The 25,078-nt window shown below is 38.8% G+C and overlaps 1 protein-coding gene across 9 annotated transcripts in view; it reads left to right on the top strand.

Annotated features, from left to right (window-relative positions):
* Positions 1–25,078, top strand: part of POU2F1 (POU class 2 homeobox 1) — a 107,055-nt gene that overhangs the window by 13,973 nt on the left and 68,004 nt on the right. Inside the window, exon 2 of one of the 9 annotated variants that reach the window (XM_050971186.1) lies at positions 24,519–24,677. The exons of the other annotated variants lie outside the window; for them this stretch is intronic. The gene's annotated coding sequence lies outside the window, so the exon portion shown is untranslated. The remainder of the gene's footprint in view (positions 1–24,518; positions 24,678–25,078) is intronic. 9 annotated transcript variants of the gene reach the window in all.

Here is a 25,078-nt window from a genome sequence, read left to right as displayed (position 1 = left end):
CAAGATATGATTGGACATGGAACTAGAGAATCTTATCTAGGCTTTCCTTCCCACGGAAGGTTGGACCAGGTGATTTCTTGACATTCCTTCCAAGCTGGGCTAGTTTAGGATTCTAGGATTGAACTGATGGAAGGAAGAGCATCTTTTTTTATGGCAAACTGACATGACATAACCATGTGTGAAAAAACTGCTAACTCAAAACTAACTTTTTAGTCATGAGATGGAGATGAGATCATTCAGTTCTCAGCAGCATTTGCATGAATGAATGTTACATTTAGAAATAGTACTATGGCAGTCAATACCAGACTGAGTATATATGGAATTTAAAGCTCTGGACTGTTTGCAATGGCAGTTTCTCTGAAGGGAAGTGTAAGGGCAAGGGAAGTGTAAAAGTTTTTGGAGTACTTAGGAAAAGTGATCACATCTACAGTGCTTCAGTATGTGCAAATGAAAGGAAACTTGGAATGGAAAAAGCAAAACCAAGGTTTACTGTGTGAATCCCTTGTTCTGTTTTGTGAATGGATGGGCACATGGCCTGTCTGTTCTGGATGGAGCAGAAAGGAGCCCACTGCATTTTCTCAAACTCAACATTGAGAGGCTGGGATGATGATGTGATGGGGAATGACAACAAGAAGATACCCATCCCACCATTTTCTTTTAGAATTATTAAATGTAACAACATAAACTTACAGTGCTCTCTTTTATTCCACTCCAAATGCTTCTATGAGAACCAGCTATATTCTTGCCCACTGGGACTCAGTAAATAAATAAGCAAATTGGAATTGCCTCAGTTAGTGCTCTACTTCTACTTAAACATACAACATAAACCCAGTGTAGAGCATTGGCTCCAATTTCACATCACAGGCTTTTTACATGTTCTGTTTATACAGGGATGCTGAAACCGACCTTTTCAGTTATTACCAATACTGCTAGTGCATGGAAAAACGGCAATATTTGTGAAAGTATGGGAAAGTATTTGTCTTGCATTTCAGGATACAGAGACAGATAGTGGCTTGAGTTTGTGTTTAATCAGTCTCTAATGTTTTGAGTTGGGCACTCTTTTGATTGCAGCTTTGAAGACCTTTTCTGCAGGTCAGTGAGGAGGAAACCCTTCCTCAGTTTCAAGAGGGTTTCAGTGAAAAGCGTTAAAATGCTTGGATGGATCTTCTTGCAGTGCCTTCTTCATAGTCCGTAGCCAAATTTGATTCAGAGCTGGAGTGTGAAAGATTAGTCAGCTGAAGAAGGTGGGGACTTGAAGGGCTGCTTGCTGCTGCAAATAAGTTAGGAGGCTGGAAGTGCCAGAAGGGTGTTTCAGTGGCAGTACCTGGTGAAAAGCTGAGCTTCTAAACTTTGTCCTGATCAGGGGTCCCTTGTGACCTATTCACCTGTCCATGGGTTCATCTGTCATGTTTCTGGATATCAGGTGACCTAACCCACCAGTTCTTTGCTGCTTGCAATCTCCTGGGGAAGGCTGTGAACAGCATCACAGGTAGATGTGTCCTGTCTTTTAACAAAAACTCTGTCCTCTTTAGAGGACAGGGTTTTATTGAGTTCATAAATCGCTGCATCTGATGCAAAGACTTGCATAGAAAATTCTACATATCACCATCAAAGCGGGTTTGAAATTTATTGTTTTGAAAGCAGTTGGGATAACCTTCATCAGTACAGAGGGACTGGTCTTGGCAAGCATTTGTTAAAATCATTATAGGTGAGCTTTGAATTAAAAATTTGTGTTAATTGGGAGCGATGTGAAAACGTCCATGACAAATTTGTAAATGGAGATGGGTGCTTCCCCCCACAGCCAGGTCTGTGACTGGGAGTGCAGTGGGATGGGGGTGACATGGTTATCTTGGCCTCAGCAGGCTGCCTGGTTCCCTTTTGCTGCAGCTCTGATTCAGATTACCCAGCAGTCCCTGTGCTTTGCTATGATCAAACGATACAGCCCTCATGGAAAAATGTGCTACTCAAAGCTCTGTGTGGCTCCTGTAGCCAACTTGATCTATACAATGGGAAATAGGAAAGCCTTCTTTATCTGATTAAACAGCCGACTTTGGCATGAAATCTCCTTTTTAAAATCAACTTGCTGGAAGTGCTATGACAATAAAAATGCCTTTTTTTTTTTTTCCTCTTGTTGTGAAAGCATAAAAATTGACTGACGCTTCCTCGTTTCATGTATTACTGCAAGAGCGTTCTCTGACATTCTTTGAGTTTAATCATCAGATACCCTGGTTGTACTTAAGCATAAAACTTTTCAGTGCTCTATTAACTGCCAGTATCTGTGCTACATGAGGGTTTCTTCATGGTGACCTCAACTATTGTTTCTTCTTGCTTGTTATATTTGTGTTAGATGGATCAATAACAAAATGAATTAAGTCTCAATGGTAATCATTAAATTAGAGACATCAACTCAAATATAAATGATGTCAGGACGAACACATTTGTGTCCTGCATTTCTCTTTAAAACAAATGCAAATTTTGGGAAATAATTTTTAGCACACACAAATAACATTTTAAATGTAAAATATATACATGGTTAACAAGAAAAAGTTTCATAAAGTTGACTTTATATAAGGAAAAAAGGGGCAAGTTAATTGTGTATCTTGTTTTTTTAGAGAGCTCCATGAATGTGTGTATATAATTTGAAGCTACTGGGTCTTGCCTACTGAAGCTCCCTCTGCAGTCAGTGTAGCTGATGATTCAGATGGTGAAGTTGGTCTTTACTTCCAAATAGCCATGAAACAGTGCTTCTTGTGTATCCAGTTCACTCTGTATAATAAGTATTCATGAACTTTCAAAGATTAGCCTGGTTTCTGGTTCTGGTCTGGTTTCTAGGTTTGGTTCCTCTAGATAATTTTGATTATTGGGGACTCAGGAAAGGTGATATTGTTTGGGCACTTTTCTTTTTGTTGTCTTGCATAAGGTTCTCTCTTTGCTTACCAAATACACACATTCTTGCTTCTCTGCAGTGGTAGAGGAAAGATTTGGGGGAAAGGGAGAGGAAACACCAAGGCAGAGAAATAAGCCTTTGGAAATGGTTTGGCGGAAAATACAAGAAGGAGAGAACAGTTCTGTAGGAAAAGAATACTCTGCATATTTATAAATAATGCATCATGTGCATGAGCTTCATGTCTGCATCTGTGTTGTAGCAAATAGAGATACTCACCTGGTTGTAAATGCCAAGTGTTGTTGGAGTATATGAGAGAAAATTAACAAACTGTGAAGGAGAAGTCTTAGGATCAGTGAACTTTTTCTTTTGTAATTCAGTTATCTATTAGTACCTGTAATTAAAAAAGAGTGGTTGGAGTAAGAGCAGTGTTCAAGTTATGCAACCTCAAGATTTTAGGCAGAGATTGGCATTTCATCTGGCTCCCCAGACTTGTGGGTTTTGCATTGGCTTCTGCTTCTCAGATAGCATTAATTCAGTAGAAAAAAAAAGATGTTTACAGTAGACACAGTCTTTCGTATAGTGTTTGTGAGCAGTATCATTAATTCTAGGCACAATTAATTGTAGGATGAGGATAATAAAGTTGATGATAAACAAGGTTGGTATCTAGTCAGACTGGAGAAGAGTTTCTTTGAGATGTTATCTTGATAAAAGCAGTTGTCCACAGCTCTTACAGAGGAGGGGGCAGCATTCTTTGGGCTCTGAGGGGATCACAAGGTTCCACGTAGGATTTCTAGGGATGATTTCAGTTTTGAGAGCGTGTAGAACATTATATGTGAGACATACCTCTTCCAAGCTAAAGGAATTTACCATCATGTTTTACTAAACACACATACATTATAATAATTAAATTAAAATCTAGAGACTATACAACTCAACTGGTTGTACTCTGTTGGTGGGTTTGTTTTTTAATTTGGGCAGTGTCTCCAGACTTCTTAGGAAGAACATGGATGTTTAATATTTCCTGTTCCAGAGCCTTTGCTTGAGAAGCTGCATTGAATTTATTTCTTTTTTAGATTTATAAAAGCTATCCTGAACACTCAGCTGTTTAAATACTGGTGTGATGTGCCACTGCAGAGGCGTTTTACTTTCATATTGCTTTCATTCAATAAGATGCGCATTTTTTTCTGTATAAATGAACTCATATTCAGTAGTGCAATTGATGAATTCTCCTCCTCTTTTTTTCCTGCTGTAACACTGGCAAACAGTTCAGTTCATCCAGGTGTCGGTGCTTTTAGTTGTGTGATCAGAATTTTCTAATGAGGGGAGGAAACAGTAAGAACTGGTTTGAAATCACTTTTCAAGGTCCAAAAAGAAAAAAGAAAGCGAAGCCATCTTAAAATTAACAGCTGGAGTATTATTCTTTATGGCCTTTCAGAAGGGAAAGAATAGAGGTGGGGGTTTTTTTGGCTCATATAAGTGCAACCTTACACAGTTTTCCTCTCATTTTTCTCTCATGTTCACCCCTCATCTTTATCCTAGAAATGTAATTCCTCTTCTGATGTCTTTCCTCTGAGGTTTGTCCTCTGTGACGCAGACTTAGTTCAGTTGACACAATCTCTGATTTTGTTCAGTTCTGCTCTTTTTTTTTCATCATGTCTCACGTTATTTTTGGTCAATTAATTTTAATGATCTTTTTAGAGAAATTCTTTATTTCAGGGTCTTTTTTTTTTCTGAAGCCCAAGTAAATTGAAAGCAAAAATAAAGCCATTCCAAGTGCTTTCAGGGTGCTTAGGACAGAGTAGTGTCTGCAGAAGGGCACTCCACCCCATCTTGTAAATAAAAAACTTGAGTGAGACACGTATTTCTAGGCTCCAGTTTCTGTTGTCTCTTGGCAATGGAGGTGGGATTAACCACATTTAAATAATATTTTGAATATTTTGGGGTGGACTCCTTTTTTTTTTTTTTTTTTCCTTCTGTGAAGATGTTTCTACAAGGAGTGTCAATAATTTTTTTTTCCTTTCCCCATCCCCAAACCCACAAGACAGAAATGAGGAAGTCCTTCACAATCCAGGCTTGCCAGATCATAGGTGAAATACTGTGCTACCTGAAGTGACTGGCTTCTAACCTTGCTCAGTGGTCATAAGAGCTTTTTTGTCCCTTGATTCAGGATGCTTGGAATGACTTCCTAGGCTTTGTTGGGGTCTACTTGGACAACACTAGAGTGTAACACTTCTACTAGGCAGCTCTTGATTTTTATGCAGTTGAGTTGTTGAGTGGTTGAGGCAGATGATGTCTTTAATTTAACTAGTTTCTTCCCAAAGCCAGTGGTTTTGATGACTTGGAGCAGCAGCACTGATGAGTATATTACCTATAACTGAGTAAGAAGTGTGTTGAAGTGGGAATTGGGACAGGAAGCTGCATAATAACTGGGTGTGATTTCTAGACACACACACGAGTTCTGCAGACACAGGTTGGTCAGATGAGGATATTTGGTACTGTTAGAGACTTAAGTGTAGTAGGAAAAGTGTTATTCAGGCTGCTTTGTAGCATTGATGCTTCCAGTGAGCAGAAACAAATGTTTGGCATGCAAACTCCTATGACTCTTTAATTTCAAAAGATAGTCCAAGTTTACAGTAATAAAAGCCTATTTTATATTTATAGTGTTCTAGGAAGGAAGTTTTTTTCCTTTAGAAAGTCCCTGTAGGACTAGAGAGTCTGTAAATGCATTACAAGTTGTGTCTGTAAACTGGCAGCACAGTGCAAAGCTGCAGTTGAGTGCCAGAACTTGCATTTGTAGTAGAAACAGATTTTCATAGGCCTTTGCTGCAAAATGGCATGTTCTGATATTTAAAACTGTTGCTTTGAAGCGCCTTCTCTGGGTTTTCAGAGGATGGCAGTTGGGTCACTTTTCAGTTGAGTAGCAATTTGAAGGCACCTCTTCGTTCCTGAAGTCTTAAATGAGAAGTTAATACTGCAAGAATGTGCTCTGCTTGTTGGAGTAGTCTTATTAGCAGGCTGGGCTTTAATTCAAGGTAAAAGTGAATGGACAAATACTCAGGAATTATATGACACTTCCAGGCTTTCTTCCGGAGAAGCCAGCTCTTGGTGCCTGCTTTTCTGTCTCAAGGCTACCATAATCCGTGTTCTTCACATCAGAGAAGAAATGAGGAGTCTCTCTGAACTTCTCTCTCATTTGGTTGAGTTTTAGCTGTTTCATAGAAAGACTGCTTGCTCTTAAACAACAAATATCTTACTAATTGCGCTGTTTAACAACAACTATGGTGAAATTATATGGCAGGGTGAAGGCTGGTCCTTTAATGAAGAATAAAGTGTTTCAATTAATTTTTCATTTTAGAATAAGGATCTTGTCATTATAAAATCTAGGATTAGCTTTGGCTTCCTTCAGCATCATGCTATGAATATGTCTAATCCTGCAGAAATATGGAGTACACACTTGATCCTCATATAAGAGGAGAAAGTATTTCTAGCTATAGTAGCTCTAATTAATTTAATGACATTGTGCCAGTAACAGAGGGTCTAAGAATGCTATTATAATTCAGTCATATAATTCATGCTATTATAATTCAGTCATAGTTAAAAACTCATTTTTGCATGTAGATCTTGAGGCACAGCATGTCCATTCATCAGGATTCTGGTAAAACTTGAAGATCTGTAAGGATGAAAGAGTAAGAGCTGGTGGAGGGATGAACAGGGATATTTAGAATTTCCTCTGTTGCACTGTACAGCAGTTCTAGCCAGGAAAATAGGCTGGATGTTACCTTCTTCAAACAAGAAATTTGGTGTGCTTATGGAAATTTGTTGTAAAGTTCAGCTTTTCAAAGCAACATAACAAACCAAAGGTCTCAGCATTGTCTTTGTGCATTTCAAGTCAGAGACTTCCAGGTCTCTGAGCTTTGATCTTGGAGCCAGCAGTTTGAGGCACTGCCTATTGCAGGATCATTGCAACTCTTGGCACCGTCACCAGATTTTAATTTTATTGTTGGTTAGGGATTCTTTTGTCTCAACTGCAATTCCTTGAGGGCTGTTTTTTTCATAAGTATTAGCAGATCTTCCCTGTTTCCCTTGAACATAATTCTGCCCTGAGGTGTTGTTTTCTTCCCTACATTAAGGTCATGTGCATTTACTTTTAACATATTCAGCTCAAGATATTTCATATCCATAATGTACTTCCTATTTAAGGTTTTGGATGTTATGAGATAGGAAATAGGACTACCTAGGAATTAATGTTGTTAACTGAGGAACAAAGAAATCAGATACAGAATATATAGTAAAATAAATGGTTTGCAGTATTGTTTTGTCAATGAACTTGTGTCTTGACAGAGAAACTTGGAGGCACTAGGTTCCATAACAAAGTAAAACCAAATGAAATCCAATCCTTAAAATAAGGGTTTATTGCCAAGTCAAATATTAGGATGCTGCTTTCCAATATGCTACTGTGGCTGAATTCAGACAACTGAGGTTGGGACTTGAGAGATTTTCACTGCCTCCAAAATCTCTTGAGAGATTTATACTGCCTCCAAATGGTATCTTAAGCAAGTTTCCTTGCTTACATGTTCCTCAGTTTCTCAAGTTACAGTGATTTTGATTTGCTTCAGTTTCCTTCAAGTTAAAAAAACCCAAACAAACAAAATGTCAAACAAATAGAAACCAAGCAAAAAAAACACCCCCAAACCAAAATCCTAAATAACTTTCCCTGTTCGGTGCCTGAGGTTTTAACATTTGGGATGTATTTTGTGACCCTTGGCTAAAATATACATTCCTTTCTTTCCACTTTCATTTAAGTATTGCTGGAGTAAATAATCCCTAATGTTGCCCCATTGATCAAAGATGCTTCAAACCAGATAGGGTGCCACAGACAAAGGTATGTTCTTTTACTTTTCCTGCCTAAGAAATGGCAAGTGGTGTGATTGCAATTTTCAGATTCAGGTTCTTTTTCCTTGAAATCCTGTCTGCTCGATGTTATTCAATATTCAATTTGTAGTTTTCACAGAGTGTTATTCAAGCCACAACCCTTTGCAGCAGTTGGCTTATTTTGCACTGTCTGTTCAGGTTTTAGTCTTCTGATTGTTGTCAAATATTCGTATTGTGTTATTTGGTTAGTTTTGGGATAGGTCTCTTGGATATTTTGGAGCTCACTTACACTTAAGAAGTCATAGATGTAGGATGTAGTAATCTAGCACTGATCAAAAATTCTTTTATTTGCATTCTCAAAAATAAGAATTTGTAAGAATCTTGTTACAAAGTATGGTTTCCAAGGAAGCTTTGGCTCTGTTACATCGGATTCTGAAAAGGAAAAGCCGTACAGATAGAAAAGCAACTATAGTAGCTTTTCTGATTGAATTAGTAGTGAATGCACTTCTAAAAGCATCCTTCATTATTAACCCGAATCAGTTACTAATACATGGGGACAGCTGACTGTGGAGTCACCAACAGTGCACTGAAGAAGGTGAGTAATTGTAAGAAGGGCTTAAGGAATGCTTTTCCTCACTGGTGTGGTATGAGCTGCTGCTGTGGTGAAGCAGTAACCATTTACCTGTGATGTCTTCACCAGATACTGTAAAAATGGAGGTGATGTCAAGTATTTGCTGTTGGCATTTCAGTATGGTAAAGAAGGTTGAATAAATTGAGAGGAAATGAGCCAGTCTTTGCTCAAAACTCCTGAGTCTGTGATGCACAAAGCCTTGTCATGGGGGAAGTTGGTTCCTCTACTTTGGTTTCCTTTATGAGTCTCTCAGCTTCTCTAAAAGAAGCATGATGGGTGGTTTTAGTTACTATGGAAGTTGTGTTGTGCCAAGGCAAGAGGAAGAACTCTTCTGGCAGAGTAATTTTAGTCAAGATACAAGGGAGATAATGTTCTTCTGGTGCAAAACATGGACTGTGGTGTTATCAAGACGTAGTAAATCAACAGAGTTGTTAGAGCACCATTTAACTTAACTGAAGCCTTTGAATTACACTGAAGCCATAGGTCTCAGAGCTGCTGCTTTTATAAGTTTCATTTGACTGTGATAATGATGTGGTTACTTGGTTTTACCAAATAAACCAGATTTGGGAAGCTTGTGATACCAAAATCAGCCAGGAAATAAACTAACACAATCTGAAGTATTAGAAAGCAGATATTCTTTATTAGCAGATATTCTTTATTATGGACACATCCAGAGGATACCTCCTCTAATCAGATGTGTATAGTGAGGTTTTACAACAGGGTATTTATTCCATCCCGATCAAACACTCATCACAAAGTATTTCCTAGCTAATACATAAACATCATTTTCTCCTAACACTAATTTCCACACATCCACCTCCATGGGAAGTCTTTTTATGGTCCTGGAGGGTCATCTAAAGGGTCTGTGGTGGTTGTACTCACTGAATTCTTCAATATTAAAGGTGACCTTTCCTTGAACTTCTTTGGGCATGTGCTGTTGCTTCTTGTTACAAAACTTGCCAAAACCCCCACTATATTCCTCATTATCTGTTTACCCACTGGCTCCAGCTATGTTTATCATCCTGTGTGCATACTTTTACCTTCTTTTATCTTGTTTTTTTTTTTCTTTTCTTTTTTTTTTTTTTTTGTGCTACTTGGTCTTTAAGATCTATCTGGCAACCTCAGGAGAACTGAAAATGTCTGTTCTCTATGTTATCAGTTGCACAAACTCCTCCTCAGAGCATGAGGCTACTTCACAAGTTGTATGGACCAGACCTTACTTATTTGGGAGACAAGCTCTATCCATTCCTGTATATGTGTAAGCAGTAGTGTGTCCATCTCCATCATTCAAACAATAGCTTCTCTTTTCCCAGCAGCCACAGCTGCTGTCGAGAGAAGGATGCAGAGGCCAAATAAAAGAGCATGCTTACAGCTCTGACAAATCTGAGCATGTGTGGCAGTGTTGGCTTAGGGAAAAATAATGCAGCAATTCCACAGTGTTTTGCTACTTCCTTGGTGTCAGGAACAAGTCTGTCTCAGGGTAAGAGTATTCAAGAAAAGCTGAGCTGCCTGGACAGTATTTCCTTTAAGAGAAGGAACAGTGGGAATAGCTTTTGAGCACTTGTTCCACCATACTGGCTTTATGTTGATTTTTGAACTAAAATAACTAAACTGGTTTAATATTGCTGCAGAACCTTATGATCATTCAGGACTTGCTAACTCACAGTGTCAGGGACAGAATTTGTTATGTTAAAGGGTCTTGTACCAACCAAATCAAGGGGGTTTTATTTTGGAATTCGATGATGATGTTGCCTTTTTTTTTGCTCTTAATACTCTTTTTTACCTACTCTGCTCCTATAATCACATTGGCCTTAAATTTTGAATAAAAGTTACTTCTAGTGCAGTTTCATGTTAGTTTATCTGATGTTTGGCCCTTGCCTCTTTGACTGTTAGCTTTTATACCTTTCCACCCTGAATGCTTTATTTTATAATTGAACAATAGAGGTGTAGCTGTTTAATTTGTTAATTAAGTGAAAATCTGTCCCTCATTTCAGGGTTGATTTTTCACTGTATCAGGTGGGGGGACAAATTCTCATGTTGCCACATAGTAACTGTTGGAAGGGAACTGTCAGAGGAAAGCCAGCAGTGAGAACATTTGCTCTTTGGGATAATCTTCTCCCTTCACTTTGGTGCAGCCAACTCACACCCTGGCTTACCTGTTTTGGGGAACCTGTGGCACCAGTATGATGGCCAGCTCTGTAGTGTGGGGTTTTTTTTTGGGGGGGGGGTTGTGGGGGGGTTTGTTGGGGTTTTTTTGTTCTTGTTGGTGTTCTTTTTAATACACGAGAGTGGATTGCTGCTGGACAGAAAGGATCTCATGTTTCCCTACCCTTCCAGCATTCCTGTTATTTGTATTGCCACATGCCCATCGCCAGGCAAATTCCTGCTGCCACTGGGAGGCAAGTGCAGTGCTGAGGTCAAGTGTGCAGAGACCAAGGGAGGATGGAAAGTCAGGAACTCTGTGTAATAACCCATTTGTACTTTAGTTTAGAATGGCGCTGTTCCTGGCCTGCATGAGGTTCTTTTTAAAGAAGCAATCTGATATAAGTAAAGTCTCTTTGCAACAAAGAAATGCTGTTGCCTGATTGCTTTCAGTTCTGGTTTGATTTTGTAGTCATGCTTTTTCTACAGACACCTATAGGAATGGGGCTGTGGTTTGACTAGGGAGGAATGCCAGAAAAGTAAAAAGAGGATGAGCATGTGGAGGGATGATGATTGTTATGATTATTATTAAGTTTATTTTTGCTTCTTGCTGTGGATCTAGTATAGCCCTGAAATCTGATGTGTCTTAAAGTAAAATAAAAAAGTGAGAGCAATTACTTGGTTTTGGTAGCATGGCAACATTTCTGGAGAGATTCTCTGAAGTATTCCCAGTGGATATGCACAATTAAGGGAAGTAAGTAGTCTGGGATAGAATATATAATCTACATAGTGACTTCTAGAATAGAAAGCCTCTAAGTAGACAGGTGATTACTTGTGCATCACAGGAGGAGGACGACTGTATGAAAGCTATTTATGCAATATACATATTCCCTGTCTAAAAGCTAAGTGAGCCTATGCCTGGGAGCTGCAATAACAAAACAAACAGATGAGATTTCTTTTTAACTTCAAAATAATACAACTCCTGCCTCCAGTCAGCGTGAGGATGAATGACTTCTCTTTTGTGATTTGTGTGCTGGATTAATGCAGTATATTTTATTTGGGTTGCTTTTTGAACTCTTTCTTGATGACTGGTTCAGGTGTGGTATATGACTATACTCTGCTTGTTACCCCAAATACTAAGAGATAGCTGCATTTTGGAAGTCTTTTCTTAAGAAGCTGTGCTTAACACATTGTTCTCCTGTGTGCATGTGAAAAAATTATTCAGGACCTGCCTACTGAAGGAGTGATGACTCTTATGTCAGTCAGTAACATCATGATAAGTGTTTCTTGCCAAGTATTTGGTATTTTCTTTCCATGTACTTGAAATTTTCTACTGCCTAAAACTTGTTTTTCAATCTTTTGGTTGAGAATTGTCAGAAGTCAGTTGTTGGAATTATTAGGCTTAAGCCAGAGGAAAGGTCTTGTACAAATTGAATCTCTTTTACAGGAAACAAATAATTTTCTAGTTTAGAAAATTAGTGGTGGTGTGTGTTTCTAGTTCCCTGATTGATTTTCTAATTTTGGTTGATTTTGAGCAATTTGTCAAAAAGGCAGCTGTGCTTATTCTCTAAGTTCCATGAAACTGAGCTGGAGCAGGAGAGGGATCTTAGGAATGCTCAGAGAAGACAGTGAAATGGACTCATGTTACAGGCATGGAAGAGTTAACACCAATAAATATGTATTTAAAAATGTCCCAAATATAAGCTGTGGTCAAATGTAATATATGAAAATCCAGCATTCAAGCCAGTGTTCTCAGAACAAGATGTTGAGGTGGTCAAAGCTCTGCATTTTGCCAAAATAGAAGTAATTTTAACAGGTTTCTGTGGGTTTTTTAAAAAATATTTGAGAACTCTCCTTAGCAGCAGTAAGCCTCTGTAGTCATTAATGTGTTTACTTTGCCAGCTGTAGGAGCTTAGGTGCTGTCCAGTATCACCAGTATTGTCTGCATTTCTCTTCAGGTAGGTGTTCCAAGGGAAGACAGTAGAATCTTTGAATTCAACTGTTTTATGCAAAGTTGTGTTAGTAGTTGTCTCAAGTATTTTACATTTCTACCATTAGTTCCTCAGAAATACTCCACTGCTGTCTGCTTCATGTGGCTGTAGTACTGTCAGTATTCGAAGTATTTTATAAATTTAATTCATCTCCAAGACACTCCTGTACACAAAACAGACGAACATTTTTTTTCCAGTTATTTTAATTGCTCTGTAAGTTCTCTACTTCCATCTTTTTTTTTGTTTCTGTTCAGTATCTACAATGTGAAATACATTCAGTCTGGTTTGTAAAACTGACATAATAGGTGCACGTTCTGTAGTTCTTTCTAGTGGAATTTCCCCAATTTATTATTACTAAAAACCCAAACAAAACCCACATTATTACTTCAGAAGCACAGTTCTTAATCATGAACAAGCTCTTGAAAAAGGAATGTTTTTGCCAATTTTGTTTCACGGTGTTTCCCAGGTTACCTTACAGGTGTTATAACAGAATATAAATATGCTGCCAACGTGAGACAGAAACCTCCCTTAAAAACACAGCTGAAATCTGCTGTGTCAGTGGCAATCTGCTGGAGATGTATTTGTCTGTCAGTTTATGACCTTGCATTTTTAGGTAGAATTTTAATAGTCTAACTGTGCATTGGACTTTTAAAGAAAATTACCCCTGTGCAGGCTAATGAGGATTCATATCCTTACAGCTGGGTGTACTTTATATCCCTGTTTGGAAAAGAAAGAGAAATTAAGTTACAGAATTAATTTGAAACTTTTGATTTTAGATACTGCCTTTGTTCAGATGAAGAAAAAGATCTGTCCTCAGAATAGTCAAGAGAGCATTATCAAGTAGCAAAGTTAGATTATTTAATGTTCCTTTCTGCACTCTGGAAATATTATGCTCTAGGTAGATGCTTATGGTTGTCAGAAGATGTAAATCAGGATGGAGATGGGTTAATTGTTGATAAGGGACAACTAAAGATCATTATACATTAAAAATCTATTATTGAATTAAGTTAAAGCTATTCACTATTAATAATTTATCGTGGTATTGACAAAAATCTGCACATTTTCCAATTTCATGCTTTATTACAAATACTATTGGCAAACATTTTCAGCATATACATCACAGCTAAAAACCCACAAAGGAGTATATAAATTATGTGAAAGTAGTTGATGCACAGTATCAAGGGGAGGAAGTGGTCTAGAGGACAAAAAATGCTTGAGAGAAGCACAGTCTGCAGTTATGAATTATTTCATATAAATATTGCCTATGGCATGGATATTTAAAGGGGGCGAAAAGCCGAATATATTACACGGAGCTCATATCAGCCGCTGTGGGAGCGATTCCGAGAGGAGGGACGCAACTTGGTAGCCTCAGATACAGCCGAATGTTTTGTCTTCAGCTGATCAAATCCTCAGGGCAGGCTCGGTCTGGTGCAGGATGGGGAGGCGTGTGTTGCTCGGCGGTGCAGAGCCGCTCGGGCCCGGGCGCAGCCCCGCAGATGGCGCTGGCCCCAGCGCCGCTCTCCCGGCGCTGTCCGGGCAGGAATCGCTGTGCCGGGAATTCTGATGGGCTCCGTGCAGAACGCGTGCCTTTCAGGTGACTGCTGGAAACCAGATGCTTTTGATAAGATTTTGATAAATGTATTGGGATCCACTGAGAATAAGATTTAACATGAAAATAAATAAAAAGCACCCAAGGGAGTAATTGTATTTTATTTATATTCCTTAGCTCGGCTAGATTTATTTTTTAAAATTTTTGTTCCGTTCCTTTCTTCTAGCCTTCTTAATAAGAGCATTGGACAATTTATTCCCACCATGAAATTATATGAAATGTTTTTTGCCCTTTTTTTTTGAATCTAAAACCTTCAGCAATGCATACAGCACAACTGAATTTTCAAAAGAAAACTCTTTGAAGTCCTCTTTTCTTTTTTCTTTCTTTGTGTCTCTGTCTCCCCCTTTCTCCATCTCTCCCCCCTCCTTCTCTCTGTCTGTCAAGTTCAAGAGCAGCTCAGATGCCATGAATTAAGTGAAGCACAAAAGGGGAAAAGGAGACCCTTTTGAAGAACAAAGGCCTCCCATTAGGCTGCCGTGTTCTTTCTCTGACCAAAATTGCTCCCTACATGGTTTTTATTGCTGTCCACATGCTTGGCACATAAGGTAAATACAGTAGGACCCTCGTTACCTCACACTCTCTCTTCCTCTTCCCCCTTCAATAAATGTTTTGTCTCTTTGATGTCCCTAGTAATTCTTATACTGATTGTTCCCACCCTCATAAAAGCCCCAGGGGTAGTCATGGTGGTGGATAGCATTAGATACTGTGTAAATGCTTCCAGAAAAGAAGACAAACTGCAGCCAAAGAATTTATTTCAGGTGGAAGAGAATGGGAAGGAAATACAGATGTTTTCTTTTCAACATGTTGCCTCTTTGCCCCAGCTGTGCTTATATTTCCCAGGGAAGTTCATAATTTCTTCCTGTGTGTTTCAAAAACAAACAAGGAAATAGGACTAAGTCAGAATTATGAGAAAATGCATGCCACAAGAATTTAAAGTGATAGGAAACTTCTCTTAAGCCTTCTTGATTATTTTTCTTTGGTTTGGGCAGCTCTCTGTTGCAGAGCTCTGGTGAAAAGAACCCACTGAGATTCAGACTGTGGTGGATTTCAAAATGTGAACTGTGCAGTGTGTGCCTTTTAAAAATAAATCAGTCAGGCCCTTCCTACTGAAGAGAAATTTAAAAATAGCACTGAAATGTATGCATGCATACAAAAAACTGGAACCACTGTAAAACGCTATCTTAAACCTATAATTGCAATGGAATTTTTAGTACTTGAATGACAAAATTTGCTAATGGTTTCAAAGACATCTTTTGGTGAGTTAATTTTTATGGCAGAATCCTGAAAAGTGAAGAATAATTGATATGAGATAGGATAATTCATGCTGAAGTTGTCTGGAAATTGTAACGTATACAAGTATTTATTGGAATTTGAAATTATGTTCTTCCCAAATAAATTGCATTCAGAGATACTTGTTTTGTTATTTGTACTTGTTTTCATCTTCTGGTTCTGCATTTTCAGTGACATGAAGTAGTTTTATTACGTTGTCTAACACAATTTAATATGTAATGATTAACAGAACATGTAACTGTTTTTATTTTTGGCACTGCTTCTTACTGCTACCACCTCATCTCCTGGAGTATATGGTTTTATGAGCATCTGCTGTTATGAACATAGTAATTCCACAGAAAATGTCAACAAGGCTACTTAAAGAAATAACAATGACTCTTATCAGTCTATTTTGTAGATTACAAGGCAAGGAAAATCCACCTTGAAATCTGACTTTTCATGGCAAGTTTGATTTTTTTTTTAAGCTTCTTTTTTTCCCCCATGTTGCATAATAAATTTTAAAATAAATTATTGTGTCTAATCAGTTGAATATTTCCTCACTCTGTGTGAGCAAGGTTTTACATACACATCTCTGCAAAGGAATTAAATTTGCTTTCCCATCCCCTTGTAATTAGCCTACTTAGCTTCCTGCTGTGTGTGGTGGTGGGGGGGGGAGGTGATGCTGGCACTTACTGAACTTTCAGTATGTAATTGGCATATTTTGATCCATATTTCATGCAAGGCTTGTCTAAAGTGGCATCTGCACCTTCAGGTGTTGTGGTCGAACGCCCCATAGGTAGCAGTGGTGCATCTACTTGTGGTGGATGTGGGTGCTGTGATTAATGGCAGTGGCTATAGCTGCCTGAATATGGAAGATGAACCTTTGTTCTACCTTCCCCCTCCCTCTTGCCTTGCCCCATTTGTCATGTAGCCTCTCCTGTTGTCGTTTAACCTATGTCCCCTTGCTCCATGGAGCTGTACCTGCACTCATCTTCCCCAGCCTCACAAATCTGTGCCAGACCCTCCCTTCCCCTCTGCCTGCGGCCATGGTTCTGTTCACAGGTCAGAGCAGATGCTCAGCCCGGTCCTGTGCAGCAGGTGCAGGGCCACGCTGTGCCAGGATGCTCATGGCTGGAAGTCGAGCCAAGGGAGAGGAGGCACAGCTGCTGCAGCCACAGTTTAGCCACAGCAGTGGTTGGTTTGTTTTACCTACCCACCAAGAGCACTGGGTTGCTTTTGTGGGTAGCTGGCACAAGTCTGGGAACAACTGGATTCAAAGGCTTCATGTTGGGCAGAGTAAGAGGAGGACTTTCTGAGGGAGGTGGGGCTGTGTTGCACAGAATCACTAACAAGGCTGGAAAAACCTTTGAGATCATTGAGTCCCACCTATGGCCTATCACCCCCATGGCACTGAATGCCATATCCAGTCTTTTCTTAAGTACCTCCAGGCATGGTGACTCCCAACACCTCCAGCAGCCCACTCCAATGCCTGGTCCCTCTTTCTGTCAGGAACTACTTTGTTATGTCCAGCCTAAACTCCCCCTGGTGCAGCTCAAGGCCATCCCCCCTAGTCTGGCTGCTAGTTTTATGGGAGAAGAGAACAATGGCATGCAATTAAGTAACATGATTTTAATACTACTTGGAATTTCTATGAGGATGAATAAGAACTAAAATATAAATCAACTTTACCAACACAATAAAAAGTGAGCGTCAGCTTCTGAGTATTCCTTTCAGCAGTAGTAAAATGATTTTCCTGGGCATGTCTTGTAGGTAACTTTTATTGAATTCCATCAGATTATTCATCCTTATACTTTTTCTTTAAGAATGTGTAATATACACCTGAAAGAGAACATTGGGAATTTTCAATTGTATGCTTGCACAAAAGACTCACAGCCTGAATTTTGAGTTTTACTTGACAATTTCTGTATAAAGACCAGTGACATAGTAGACATAAAAATTTGATGGCTTTCATTGAAGACTTGTTGAAATAAGTAATGAAAGAATGTGTTAGCAAGAAGCTTAGTTTTAATTATTCAAAACTCTGTCCCTTCCTTGCATAGGAACTGCAAATTTGTGAGAGTAGTACCTAGTGCCTTGGAAACACTGCACAATGAAAAACACTTAGATTGCTACTCTCGAAATAAGCTGAACATTTTAAAGGAATGATGATGTCTTCAGAATGATTTCATTTCTTTGGCACTAATGCTGTTGGAATTTTCTCAGGTTTGTCTTAATTTTGAACACCTAGATATTGAGGAGAAAGGCTTAGCAGAGCACTGAAATGTGAGGCTGGTTATTGTAGTCATTGAATAGTCATATTCACAGTGTAAATCCTGCATAAGGGGTTCAGTGCATCATCTGTTTCTTCCCAAAGGACTAATATTTCTTATTAGATTCTTAGTAGAGCCTTGAAGCTGGGTAACTACTCTCATCTTCATCACACAAAATGTAAAATCTCTTGAGGTAAATAAAATTTTCTGCTCTTATATTCTTTCATTTACAGACAATAGTAAGCAAGACTCCTTGTACTTCAGATTGTAGTGTGCATTCTGAGTTCTCTGCCACTGGCACATGCTCTTTTTCACTAGATTGCTTTAGGTTATAATACAGAGATTATTCTTTTTATGTTTACGTTGCTTGTTTCTTGTATTTAGCATTTTTTTCAGGCAGCAACATAAAATGGACACTTGTGCAAAAAAGATTGTGTTGCATGTTGAATTTTCAACACTGAGTAAAACTTTGAAAATGTATTACCCTTCCCCTGCAGGAGGAGATTTTGCATACTGACACTTGATGTTTTCTTTTCTAGGGGCTAAATAAAATGTTAAATAAATCAGAAATTGGTGTAGTAAAATCCATTCAACCACATTCAGTAAAGAGTGTTCTCTGGTGGGTGAATTTCTCAGGCTGTAGTGGTTTTGAAAATAATGACCTGTTTTGCCATGGTGTTGCGGCCTACCCTGACTGGCCGTTAGAGAAGAGGAGACAGGAATTTTCTTGCAAGTGACCTTATGGTAGCCACTTACTCTGACGGACATCTAAATTATTCTGAAGGCTAATATAAATTATTCTGAATTATTTTGTACAGCTGCAAGTGCACAGCACAGGTTACTGACACACTGTAGCTTGTGCTGCTGGAGACCTGGCCTTTTTTTTTTTTTTTTTTTTTTTTTTTTTTCCCCATATAATTTTTGGATAAGGAGTCTGTTTTGCTGATTTTTAGATATGTGTGTAGTGTTCAAGTTTGGGCAGATCCATTCTCAGGTCAAGATTTTAGATATGGAGGACTTCATAAAATGTAGCCCTGAGATGTCACCTACAGGGATGTGAGGTATCTGTGCTTACCTGTTCAGGGACCACCCCCCTGATTTTTTTCTGAGATACCTACAAACTTATATGAGCATATATTGTAATATTGTGTAGAAGCAACTGCCAGTATTCTTACTGATGTCTAGAGAGTTGTGTAAATCGCTTTTTCACTTGGGATGAAATTTGCCAGCTAGGATTAAGCACTCTGATCCCAGATTCTGTTTCTGGGCAGAGTACCTACATTGGAGAAGAGCAGCCCTGCGGTACTCAATTTTACATTAAAGTCTCATGGATATCTTCCATATCCATACTGGGAGAGCTTAATTAACAGAACTAATTACTGTTCCAGATAGATCTACATGTCCCAATGCAAATTAAAAGGGAGTTTAAGAAAGTAGAAGGGAAATGAAGCTGTCATGTGTGTGGCTGCTTATCAGCTCTTGAGTCTGTTTTAGGAGCACATGCTGAAGACACGTGTGATCGATCCTTGGCAGCTGAAAAGTGGTGTCCGTGTTTGTGCTTGGCATTAGGAGAAGCACAGAAGCCCTTTCTGAGGCCAGTCTCCTTTTCCTTTTGCTTGCCTCATAGCCAGAGTATGGCTTTGCTTTGTCTTTCTCGGGAAAATTGCTGCTGCTGCTGTTGGCTGTGCAGGTTTGTTCTGCGGACACAGGCTGGGAGTCTCGAGAGGAGAGAGACTTGCAGTTGTAATCTCTCCTTGCCTTGCCTCTGGTCAGACAGCCAATTGTTTTTCTGGTTTGGTTCCTCCGGGTGGCATCTGTCTTCAGGAAAAATTTCCTTACAGCCAAGTGTGGGCTGCTGAACTGTGGCTGTCTCAGCGCCACTGTTTCTGACTGCTACGCTGAATTAATTATGTGAGCAGTTATGGTGTAGGTGCTGGAAATGTTTGTGGCTTTTCAGAATGGAAGAGCTGCTCTTAAATGAATTTCTTTGCCATCCTCTGGAGCCTTTTTAGGTTCTTTTTACTTTACTCTTAAAAAAAAATATCCTGAAAGATAGTATTTCACATTTCATATATGTAAAAGTTGGGTTTGTACCACTTAGAATGCCTTTCCTATCCTGTGATTTTATTCTTACAGCACAGCATTTCACTCCTGTTCCTAAGCTTTATCTTATTGTAACTTTCTAGATGTAAATGCTTGTTTAATAACAATCAACTGTTTCTTTCTTGTTCAATGTGTTATATTTTGACTGTGTGTTATTGACGCAGTATTACTTGAAGGTTTCTCTTAAATGCCTGTTTTAAAGATGTGGAAAACAGTGGTCTTTTAAAGATTGGGTTAAAATTACTTGTACAGAATTAAAAATAAGTGAACAGTGTGACTGTACACAGCCAGTTGTTGCAAGATCAGCATGAACCTGACAAAGCCTGGAAGGGATTCTGCTCCTGCTAGGTAAAGACTTGAACAAATACATGGGACCTGCAGTGTTCCCCCAAAGGCCAAAAGAAATGAATTCTCTCGAATCAGAATGTGATTTCTCTGGAAAAGTTTGCTCCACTGAGAACACCTTCTCAGCATCTCCTGGGACTTGAGCCATAAAGGTCTTGGGTTCAAAACAAGCTGGAGTTTGCACAAGGCAAGTGTAGAGAAATAATTAATCTAGGAAAGGCAGGGGTACTCAGTTCTCTTTTGTTTCATGGAGAAAATATGGCTGTGTTTGTGTTATATGAGTTATTAAATTGTTTTCTGTTGCAATATTTTCATTAAGAAGGGGAGAGCTTTAAATGTTCACCTTTTTTTCATGTTTAAGAAATCAAGGGCTTTTTGTCTAGCATAGTGATTTATGCCATTCATAGCTGTAGAACTGAAGTTCTTTGTAATACAAGACTCAAACTTGTGTAATGGCAAATGATTTTCCAAATACAAACCAAATGTGTATTATGCAGTGTTTGTATTGCTTTGGCACCAGTCAGCTGTGAGGTGCCTTTGCTACTGAACAGCTTTACTGGTCAGTGGCCGAGTTAAGTTAGTAGGGCTTGCAGGTAGCAGAACCTCTTTAGGCATTATACAAGAAAGCAACATGACATTCATGTTCTTGTTTTTCTTCCTAGGGAAGCCATGACTAAAGACACAAGTTAAAAGTGGGGAAATGGCAAAATGCTATTAAAATAACAGAAATGGTTTTTAACATTTATCAGTGCGTAAAATATGCAGTGTAAGTCTGCTCTCAGAGATAACAACTGTATTTTTTGTGGTGAAAATGGAACACAACTGAACACAATTGTTCAGCAGATACTTAAAGCATTACTGGGACAGCTTTGCCTACTCTACGTCTGCTATAAATTTATGTAAACTGCACCAAAATCTGGATTTTAAGAAAATATGTGTGCTGAAGTTTCCAGTATTGTTTTTTCAGATGTTTTGAGCTTGTCTTATGTATATAGAAGTTCCAAGTGCCAGTGCTGCTTGAAAGTTAAAATAAATCTTTTGCATTTCAGCATGTGGTATTTTAAAAGAGTGTAGTTCCAAATAAATGGAGGGAACTCCCTTATTCTATTTCAGAATGTTCCTTGAGGAGGAACCTGTAAAAATGCTGCTTGTGTGAATTTTCTCCTCTTCATGGGCAAACTGGGGAAGTAGAGACGAGCAGCAGTTGGAACTTGAAAATGGATATTTCCGTATAACTAATAAAATTACTCTTCAGGTCACCAGGGCTGCAGAGTCAGCTGTTGTGTCCAGTGGATTTTGATTAAATTGGAGCGCAACATTTTCTTTTCCCCTTTGTGTGAATCTGGCTCTTTGAGGCATGCCCTCCTAGAGCATGTACTGTTTCAGTCCTTATTTCAAGCATTTCCACTCTTTGTACCTGCTTTGAGCCCTAGGATTTTTTGCCTTGTACCTTGACCTTGGTGTACTGTGCATTTGTGAAGCTAATAAGGTGGATTTAAGAGAATAGCCTGTCCCTCAAGTTAAGGGTGAGAGGCTAGGAAATAAACACAGCGTGCTACAGAATGGAAGAGAACAGAAAGAGATATTTAAAGGGAGATTAAATACACCTTTACATACTTTCTGTGTGGCAGGGAAAGAGATGATATACTGACAAAAAGGTCGTATTTTCTTTCTTTTGTAATATATTTTTTGTTGTTTGTTACCTGTTTACAAGCTCTAAATTAGATTTTTATACAGAAAGTCTCTGAGCTTCATGAAACCTCAAAGGGTGGCAGGAGTTTTTGGTCAGGGGGATGTTTAATCCTGTTTTTAAAAGAACATTGAGATTATTAGGTTATGCTGACTGTTAATTCCATTTCTTGTCATTTTTTGCGTCTAATGTCCAGTTGGTTACATTTTTCAGGGGCATGGAAGTCTCAAGGAGACTGGTTTCTTAGGGATTCCCCAGTAAATGGGCAGGTACAAGAAACTGCTACCATTCACATGAAAGGAAAGAATTCAGTAAGAACATGAGATGCCTCAATTGTTGGAAAATATATGCAGAGAAAAAATCTTTATAAACATTCTTATTGCAGAAGTTCAGTAAATCAGAGAAACCCATCTTTAATCTCTCCTATACATATGTATATATAAAATGCCCTTAAGGTAGACAAGTCTTTTGTATGGTGAACTGTACAGTTACTTTTAATCTCTATCAATTCTTTTACTCTGTTTGTGGGACACTGTACAAATGATTGTACTGGTGAAACTGAGGGTGTAGGGTAGAGCTGGAACAGGGCAGACACAGAATTGGGTTCAGAGGACATGGTTGCCAAAAGAAGTGCTTGTTCACTGCGACCTGAATTCTTGTTCTGAGGTAAAAGAGATTTTTAGCTTTTTCTGAAAATGAATGTGCAGAACAGCTTTTTAAAGTAGGCTGAGTGATGTACCTACCAAAACAGGCAAACTCTTGCTTTAATCATAATCTGGTTTAAAAATCTGCAAAATATAACAATTACAAGATGCAAACAATTCAGGAAAGAACCTTCAGTAGTTTTGATGCCAAATGAATTACATTGCCACTCTCTGTGTTCTAATAACATTTATATCTTGTGTTTCTTCTAGAGGAAAAAAGTTTTGGCTAACTTTTAACTGAAATATGAAAACAGTATAATTTCACCATGTTTTCTTGGAAGTTTCTGTTCTGAGAAAGGAGGTAGTGTCTAAGTAGTTTGAGATATTAAGGAAAACTGAAATTGAGCAGTGCTATGCAGCTTTTTTTCTGTGAATTTCCTCTGTTAGACTATTACACATATCAGATGCTAGTTCAGTCCAAAATAAATTTGTTTATGGTATGGTAGGCTCTGTCTTGTTCTTCATTACCAGGGCAAGTATTAGAAGTCCCTGGAAAAAATGAAGGGTTTATGGATATCTTTTCATTCTCTGTTGCTGCTAAGAGAGTTGATAGAACTCAGCCTTGTTATTTTTCATTCAGAGAAGTCTATCAACTAGTTTTTAACATGCTTAAGTATGAACTGTTGAACAAAACCAAACTAGTTATTCTAAGAGATTAGAATTGCATCAGCTGTCTTGAGTCACTGTTGACTCAAAACACATCCCAATTCTGTGGTTACAGCTTCAGTAGGTTTCTCTTGACATTGCCTGATGCATTGTATTTTGCACATTGCTTTGTATTTGAAGGAAGCTGAGAACATAAAGGTGCAAATGTATTTGGCAGTGTGAGACTTTTGGGTGGTCACAGTTGAATGCTTTATTTAAGGGGAAAGCTAATTTGTTATAATCACTAATGTACTGGAGAAGAGCAGTAATGATGGTGACTTGAGTGACTCCTCTATATGTACATCTGATTGCAACTCTGTTTTTAGGCACTTTACAGTATAACAATACATCTCTTTCTGAAACAGAACTATCTGTACTTGACTTATGGTTCCAAGCTTGGCCAAGCCAACTTAACAGCTCTCTGAAGCTGAAATGGGACTGCCCTTGCTCCTTACCTTCAGCTTCATTATCTTGTCTTTGCTCCTCTTCCTTTGCAAAGTCTTCTACTGTTTTAACAAGTTGTATATCCTTTTTGAGGGGTGTAGTGACAAAGACAGCACAGTGTAGCCAAAAATGGTGGAAATCCAAGTGTGGAGTGTGGCTTCCTTCCAAGAGTGCTAAGCCATCACATTGCTGTACCCTGGCTCTTCACACTCATACTGAAGCTGTGACAAACCTTTTTAAGTTTCCTGCCACTGGCAGGACAGGGCAGTTCTCCTTCCTTTCCCACTCCTTCAGGATTCAGCCTCTGCCCTTTTATCTGTTTTCAGTCTTTGGCTACCACAGATAGCTGATTTAACTTGAAAGGAAACAAAATTTCTGTTAGTTTTTTATGAAGTTAGTTTTCTTCCGGGCTGCCAACTAAAATGGTCTCCCCCTCTGGTTAGGTGAGCACTAGAGAGGGCAGTGAGGGAAGAGGGAGAGCCAACTTGTTGTGACTGGGAGATAGAAAGTAAATGAAGCTTTTTTTTTTTCAGTGCTGGACAGTCGTAAGATTGGCTTTGTTATAAAATCTAAAAGTATTGTGAGCCTGTGGTTTAAACAATTCAAACCAAACTAGACTGATTCTGCTTGGTCTCACCCTCAACGGCATTTGCTCTGCAGGGCTTGTCTGATTTTGCAGGCATCCAGGTTGGGAGCTGAGCTGCCAGAATTGTTTTTCAGAAGGGTTAATTTTCTGATGCCCAGTTCTGTGGGCTAATCATGCCAGCCTTGGGGTGAGTTGAATGCTGCTGTGACCCCATGGGAGGGATGGCCAGGAGAAAAGGGGGTTGCTCTACAACTTTGTCAATTTTGGTTGTTTTCACTATCACATTTTAATAATGTTTCAACTACTTCTATATCTACATATGTTTTGTAGATGGGATAATTGAAATACATGATGCAGATGAGAGGGAGATGTTATGGAAGACAATGTTTCTGCAGCCCTGAGGAAGATTGAGTTACAGTGAGAATAATCAGGGGTTTGTGAAAAATATGAATCAACAAAGGAGATAAAGGAGGCTCTGATGGATAGAAGGTACTTGACTGGGGCTTCTGGGAGTCAATATGAGACGTTCTTGGTATGTTCCTGGCAATCATGTTCCCATGGTGATAGGAAAGCACTCAGTTATCTGTGTCTTGTTCTGGACTTGTATTGGACAGATGGAAATCAAAATACAGATCTTATACTTCTTGCATAATTAACATTTGCATCTCACTGCTGTGAGATGTAACGGAGGCCAAAAGATTAACAGGATCAGGAAAGAAAAGGGATTATTCATTTACAGTACATTATGCTAGGTTAAATGAAAGCTTTGTAAAGCCTTTGTAAAGAATTGAAAAACCATTATACAACAGGGAACAAATAAAGTGCTAACTAAAGGGGATTAGGAAGAAACTTCTCTGGTAAGTGGGCTATTCCATGGGTGTCCACTGTGA

Source organism: Serinus canaria, chromosome 1 (genome assembly GCF_022539315.1).
Source record: "Serinus canaria isolate serCan28SL12 chromosome 1, serCan2020, whole genome shotgun sequence".
Taxonomy (NCBI): Eukaryota; Metazoa; Chordata; class Aves; order Passeriformes; family Fringillidae; genus Serinus; species Serinus canaria.
This window is presented reverse-complemented; position numbering and strand designations above follow the sequence as displayed.